At 42.4% G+C, this 7,845-nt stretch overlaps 1 pseudogene; it reads left to right on the top strand.

The window, feature by feature from the left end:
- Positions 1-485: 485 nt before the first annotated feature.
- Positions 486-3,238, top strand: LOC133046469 (transmembrane emp24 domain-containing protein 2-like; annotated as a pseudogene).
- Positions 3,239-7,845: the final 4,607 nt, after the last annotated feature.

The following is a 7,845-nucleotide window of genomic DNA, read 5'->3' as shown; positions in this document are numbered from 1 at the left end:
TCATGCGGTTTGTTATGTAGCTGCCACTGGAGCTGTCTCTGAGGTGAATCTGGAATTGTCTCCAGTGATTAAGAATTGTCCTGCACTTCCTGGCAGAAAGAGAGGGAGGGCTGAGATTTTATTTCTCAAGTCTGTTTCTTCTCAGTTGTCTTCAGCTCAAAACAATCCTTGTTATAGAGGCATATTTTGGGGTGGCATACTCTGAACTCCTTCAGAGATAATCTAAGGAAAAAGACCTGAGACCTTGTGTGCTGAGAGAGAAATAAAGGCACCACTCTCAAGTATAAAGAAGGCAGTGCTGCGGGCAGATTTATCTTCATAACCCCTATTCCCAAGAGCCTTCATAGTCACAGTTTCCAGACCTACAGCGTTTAGCAGGGCTTGATGATCTTGCTTTCACTGGCTCTGGCTCTGTAGTCTGACGCATATAGGCAGGACAGGGGGCAGGGCCGCTCTTTGGGGTCATAGAAGTCTTTGGCCTCACCATGGACCCGCTCGTCACTTTGCACTGTGGTCTTGAAATGGGGGCATGGTTTGAGCGGCCCTGTTCTCAAGCCCTGGAGCGGGCACTGAGGAGCCTGGTCCTCTGCTGCCCTCTGCCGCAGAAAGATAGCACTGCACGTTGTCCGGGGGCTTACCTTTTCAAGGGGCAACTGCGGTGTTCTAACGGCCACCAAGCGGTGGCTTGCTGGTTTTTAACTTTTTTAACTTTTTAAAAAACTTTTAACTTTTTTTTTAACTTTGGGTGATTTTTAACTTTTCTTTTTTTCCCCTTGTGAACCAATATTTATTTACAAGGCATACAATTACTACTACAGGTACTTCCCTTGGTGGTCCAGTGGCTAAGATTCAGTGCTCCCAATGCAGGGGTCCAGTTTCAATCTCCAGTCAGGGAACTCGATCCCACAGGAGGCAACTAAGAGTTTCCATGCTACAACTAAAGACCCCACATGCTGCAACTAAGACCCAGCGCAGATAAACAAATAAATGCTTTTAAAAATTACTACTGCATACTTCTAAGAGAAGTTTCCTTTTATTTTTTTATTTTTAGTACAATCACATTTGTATCTCTTTTTTAAAGTTTTATTTTATTGGCCATGCCACACAGCATGTGGGACCCAAGCTCCCTGACTAAGGATTGAACCCACACTTCCTACAGGGGAAGTATGGAATCTTAACCACTGGACCACCAGGGAAGTCTTTCTCCTTTTATTTTTGTTAAATATACAACGTAGCTTCTTACTGATCCCAAGAAGACTTCTCTCTGCTCACTTTCCTAATAAAATCACTCCATCCTTTATGTATTCATTCTAGCCTGTGTTAACTCTTAATAGACTCCTATGTGTCCTAATCTTGGCAAGTTTTGATCAAAGCTTTAGAAGTATATTTTTGATGACTTGAAACACATTTCAAAAATAATCTCAGGATACAGGAAAGACAAATTCAGAAAAGAAAACACAATTGAAATTCTGTGTGTCTTTAAACCAGGGGAGCTCCCAGACTTCAGTCAGTTAGACATTCTCTGATAGTTCACACACTAATACAGATTTATTTTAATTTAAAAAAAAGAAAACAATTTTTTTCCTGCCATTGAAAAATAAAAGACAAAACAATCAAAGAAATCAGGCAAAAGATGACTATTCCGTGAAATTAAAGATTAAATTTGACTATAATCCGTGACTATAACTTTAGCAGTGGTGATGATAATAATTTTGGGGGCATCCCTTAGCAATCCTTAAGAAAAGCCTCTAAGTTTCAAAGAATGAAAGCACACTTGTTCAGTATAAAAACTGAGTATAAAGGAGCCAGAAATCATGCTGGAGAGAAAAGTCCCTCATGCGCCTCAGTTTGCTGCTCTCACGTCACATGGCCTGCATACCTTTAAATCTTCAGGCAGATTTTGTATGTGCCCGGCCAGTCTGGCAGACACATTCAATCTCAGGCTGAAAAACTTACTCAGGATGGTCCACTCAAAGCCGTCTTGTTCTAAGACTCACGGACACGAGATCAGACTTTGGGGTTGCCAAGGGGGGAGGGGAAGGAGAGGGATAGACTGGGAGTTTGGGGTTGGCAGAGGCAAACTATTATATACAGGATGGACAAATAACAAGGTCCTACTGGATAGCACAGGAAAGCGAAAGAAAGTGAAGTCGCTCAGTTGTGTCTGACTTTTCGCGACCCCATGGACTGTAGCCCACCAGGCTCCTCTGTTGATGGGATTCTCCAGGCAAGAATGCTGGAGTGGGTTGCCATTTCCTTCTCCAGGTTTTTAACTTTTCATCCAGATGTTTCAGCTGGCGATTTTTGTTACTGGAAATTCCTTTACTTTCTCTAGTTCTAGTATTCTAATTTCTTTTGTACATAATGCATAATTATATACGGAGTTTCAGTGGACTGAATGGGCCCCTCGAAATTCTTACGTTGACCGTCTAACGTTGAACCTTTCTAATCTTGAGCGGCTCCGGAGGCCGCAGTCCCGGTCCTGGCTTCGGCCCCAGCCCCACCGTGGTGACGCTTTGCTGAGCCGCTGGTGCTCTTGGCCGCCCTCCTGGCCACGGCCTCGAGCTACATCATCAGCATTGAGGCGCATGCAGAGGAATGCTTCTTCGTTCGAGCGGGTCACCTCGGGCACCAAGATGGGCCTCATCTTCGAGGCGGCCGAGGGCGGCTTCCTGGACATCGACGTGGAGATTACAGGACCTGATATTAAAGGAATTTCTAAAGGAGGCCGGGAGTCCACATTTGCTGCTCACACGGATGGAACACACAAGTTTTGTTTTAGCAATAAGATGTCTACCATGACTCCAAAGATAGTGATGTTCACCAGTGATATCGGGGAAGCCCCCAAAGGACAAGATATGGAAAAGCAGCTCACCAGAACAAGCTAGAAGAAAGGATTAATGAGCTCGCAGTGGCGATCACAGCTGTGAAGCGTGAACAGGAATACATGGAAGTTGGAGAGAGAATAGCAGAGCAATCAATGACAACACAAACAGCAGAGTGGTCCTTTGGTCCTTCTTTGAAGCTCTTGTTCTAGTTGCCATGACACTGGGACAGATCTACTACCTGAAGAGACTCTTCGAAGTCCGAAGGGTTGTTTAAAAGCCTTTTCCCCATAATCCCAAATTCATAATTCACTGTTTACCAAACATCTTGGTCATAATAATGTCATTAGTTTCTATGTTTTTATTTTCTGAACTGTATCATCACAGCTTATGTTTCTTTGTGATTAATAGATATTGGGGAAAAACACTTTTTTAGGAAAGCTATAGTGAAAATTTGACATTTGATTGGCATAAATTCATATTTGAATTCTGCCTCCATTATACAGGCGCTCCCCAAACTCAAACACTGTAAGCCGAATATAGGTGTAGAGTCCTTAGTTTTCTTTCCTTTTGTTTTCATTATAAAATATAGTTTGTTCAGGATAGTACTTTACTGTTGCTGCTGCTGCTGCTAAGTCGCTTCAGTCGTATCTGACTCTGTGCGACCCCATGGACGGCAGCCCACCAGGCTCCCCCGTCCCTGGGATTCTCCAGGCAAGAGTACTGGAGTGGGTTGCCATTGCCTTCTCCAAGTACTTTACTAAAATGACTCTATTCTTGGAATCCTTTATCTTGCGGTTCAAGTCATTAGAAAGATTCATTTTGTTGAGAAACAACAATCTGAATCTTGACATTTTCTCTCCAGCTTGATGGTAGTAGAGCTCTGTGGCTACAGTAAGTGACCAGGTTGTTACTTTTATACGTTGTATATCTTGTTTTTGCTTTAAAGATAAGACTTAAACCAACAACCTTTACCCACCCCTCCAAAGTTTCACTTTGAACCTTAGAACTCAATCACCTCCACTTAAAATTGTTGACCCAAGCAGCTAATAAACATTTTTTTGTTTCTGCCTAACCTTGTAAGAAGTCTGTGAAAGCCAATTCTCTGGGTGTTTCAGCAAATGGTGGCTCTTTTTCTTTCTATGCTGGCGCGTCCACCTTCTCTGCTCTTGGCATGTAGGAGGTATGCATTCATGTAATTGGAAAAATCTGGATTTCCGATGCCAAAGGCTTACAGCTTCTTGGATTTCTTTGCAGTGATATACAGCCACTATTTTATTTTTGATCAGTGGCATTTTGGCCACTGTTTAATTAGGGTACTGAACATCATTGTCAGTACTAGGGTTTTTGTTTCTCTTGAGACTTTCTTTTTTGGCACATGTGAATTTTATTTTGTATAGAACAAAACGACTTTCTTTTGGTCTCTGATGATGGGTTTAAAAATCAACGAGCATCTGGTTTTGGTGTGGGGATGATCCAGGATTATGTTGTGACTGATGTATATTCGTTACTTGTACATTTTTTTTTTTTTTTTTTTTTTGGATCTTTGCAAGGGGAAAACTACAAGTAATGAGTTTTGTATAATTAAATTTGTTACAGGTTTTCCTGTTGAGGGTAAACAGTTTTTCAACCTTGGGTGAAAATACTTGCAACTGTTTAAGGTAACTGAGTTTTACCTTAGGACAACTGTTGCATGCCAATTTGTGTGCGTGTGTGTGTGTGTGTGTGTGTGTGCAAACACTTCAAAATTGAGTTAAAAGGTGTAAATTTAAATTTGGTTGTGTATCTGATCTGCCCCAGGTTCAGTAAATAAACAGTTCTTTAAAAAAAAAAAAAAAAAAGGAAAGAAAGTCTAATCTCAGTGTGATGGTGTTGGGACATGGGGCCTTTGGGCAGGAATTGAGGGCAAAGCCCTCCTGAATGGGATTAGTGTCCTTATCTTGGGTTGGCCCAAAAGTTCGATCAGGTTTTCTGCAAGGTGTTACAGGAAAAGCCAAATGAACTTTTGGGCCAGCCCAATGAAAGCAGCTCCAGCGAGCTCTTTTGCCCCCTTTGGCCTGTGAGTACACAACTAGAAGTTGGCAGTCTGCAACCTGGAAGAGGGCTGGCATCCTGATCTCAGACTTCCAGACTCTAGAACAGTGAGAAATGAATTTCTGTGGTTTATAAGCCACCCAGTCTACGGTGATTTGATAGAGCAGACCAAAGTAAGACAATCACTTCATTCAAGATTTCTTCCCTGATGACTCAGATGGTAAAGAATCCACTTGCAATGGAGGAGACCCAGGTTTGATCCCTGGGTTAGGAAGACACCTTGGAGAAGGGAATGGCAACCCACTCCAGTGTTCCTGCCTGGAGAATCCCAATGACAGAGGAGCCTAGCGGGCTACAGTCCATGGGGTTGCAAAGAGTTGAACACAACTAAGCGACTAAGACCTTCACTCACTTTCAGAGAATAAGTACCATGCCAGTGACACCTGGACCTCTGCTGATATTCTCCATCTTCTGCATCCCTGACTACTCACATGGGATGGCATTTCAGGGCCATCTGAGTGCATATGCGGTGTATGATGTGTTCCGGTGAGTGGACTGCTGGTACTGGTCACTCATTGGCTTAGCATTGGCACAAGTCTACCTTTCGTATATCTTGATAGTGGCTGCCATTGGTCAGCAGGTGTAATGGTGTTAATGGCTGAAGGGGGAGCGGAAGAACTGGCACCTAATAGGTCAAAAGACAGTTTGTGTGCAGCAGTGGATTGGCCGACTATTCCACAGTCAACAGAGCCTTTCTATGTGGGACAGTGAGAGTGAGCAGGAGCCTCTTCTGCTTTCTGAGAGAGACTCTGTCAGTCTGCTGAAGCCCAGCATCTTACTCCTCAGTCCATCCCTATTGGTGGTGCAGCTGGATTTTGTGAGTCTCCTCTTGCCATTGTATTATTACCAACGTAGTCCTTTTCTTTTTGTTAGCTCTTTTATGGGAACTTGGGAGGAGGTGTAACAAATGCTGCTGGTCTGACACCACGATACCTTGTATATCATTGTGGGTTTTTATTACTGTAACAATGGAAGTATTTACAATCAAAAGGTCAAAATTTACAGTGCTAGAACCACAAACTGGAGAGCTAAGAAAGGGGGTAGGAAACATTCAAAGGCAAAAATTTTTACATTGTTGAGATGTGAAAATACACCCATAGATGGAGGTGCTTAGGTTAAATGTCTTCTATTTTTATTATCAACTGGAGATGTCTGTACAGCTCTGGCATAATACCTATGGGGTGTTCAAACACAGATCTTTCAAATTCCCAAAGAAATTTTGTGTGGCTTATTGCAAAGTTTGATTAATTAAAAATGTGTCTACATTCCAAGTAAACAAAATAAGGCATAAAGACATTCTTCCTTTTTTCCTTTTAGTAATTTTCCCATTAAACAATGCATCATTTCTCTTTTAAGTTGTTGTTCAGTTGCTAAGTTGTGTCTGACTCTTTGCGACCCCATGGACTGTAGCGCTCCAGGCTCCTCTGTCCTCCATTATCTCCGGGAGACTGCTCAAATTCATGTTCATTGTGTTGGTGATACTATCTAACCATCTCATCCTCTGTTGCCCACTTCTCCTCCTGCCCTCAATTTTTCCCAGCATCAGGGTCTTTTCCAATGAGTTAGCTCTTCTCATCAGGTGGCCAAAGTGTTGGAGTTTCAGCTTCAGCATCAGTCCTTCCAATGAGTATTCAGGGTTGATTTCTTTTAGAATGGACTGGTTAGATCTCCTTGATGTCCAAAGGACTCTCAAGCATCTTCTCCAGCACCCCAGTTTGAAAGCATCAATTCTTCGGTGCTCAGCTTTCTTATGGTCCAACTCTCACATCTGTACGTGGCTACTGGAAAAACCACAGCTTTGACTTATATGGATCTTTGTTTGCAAAGTAATGTCTCTGCTTTTTAATATGCTGTCTAGGTCTGTCATAGCTTTTCTTCCAAGGAGTGATCGTCTTTTAATTTCATGGCTGCAGTGAAAATCACCATCTGCAGTGATTTTGGAGCCCAAGAAAATTAAGTCCGTCACTGTTTCCATTGTTCTCCATCTATTTGCTGAGATGCCATGATCTTCGTTTTTTGAATGTTGAGTTTTGAGTCAGCTTTTTCACTCCCTTCTTTCACTTTCATCAAGAGGCTCTTTAGTTCTTTGTTTTCTGCCATAAGGGTGGTGTCATCTGCATATCTGAGGTTATTGATATTTCTCCCGGCAAACTAATTCCAGCTTGTGCTTCATCTAGCCTGGCATTTCACATGATGTATTCTGCATATAAGTTAAATAAGCAGGGTGACAATATACAGCTTTGACATACACCTTTCCCAATTTGGAACCAGTCTGTTGTTCCATGTCCGGTTCTAGTGGTTGCTTCTTGACCTGCATACAGGTTTCTCAGGAGGCAGGTAAGGTGGTTTGGTATTCCCATCTCTTTAAGAATTTAGGGAAGATAGCATAACATATGAAATGTGGTGGTGGTGGTTTAGTCGCTAAGTCATGTCCGACTCTTACAACTCCATGAACAGTAGCCCGCCGGGCTCCTCTGTCCGATAAAGGATGGAATAGCTCCTAAGTACACATGCTGAGCGGGCTCGTGTATTCCAGACAAAAACAGAAGGGACCCAAAGAAAGGTATACCCAAAGAAAATATTTTGAATTACGAGTTCAAAGCTGCAATCAAGATTGCCAGGAGAAATATCAACAACCTCAGATATGCAGTTGATACTACTCTTATGGCAAAGAGGAACTAAAGAAATTCTTGATGAGGGTGAAAGAGGACAGTGAAAAATCTGGCTTAAAACTCGACATTCAAAAAACTAAGATCATGGTATCTGGGTCCATCACTTCATGGCAAATTGATGGGGAAAACATGGAAACAGGGGCAGATTTTATTTTCTTTGGCTCCAAAATCACTATGGACAGTGACTGCAGCCATGAAATTAAAAGACACTTGCTCCTTGGAAGAAAAGCTGTGACAAACCTCAGTTCAGTTTA

Source organism: Dama dama, chromosome 25 (assembly GCF_033118175.1).
Source record: "Dama dama isolate Ldn47 chromosome 25, ASM3311817v1, whole genome shotgun sequence".
Classification (NCBI taxonomy): domain Eukaryota; kingdom Metazoa; phylum Chordata; class Mammalia; order Artiodactyla; family Cervidae; genus Dama; species Dama dama.
Note: the sequence above shows the minus strand (reverse complement) of the source record. Positions and strands in the feature narration are given on the sequence as shown.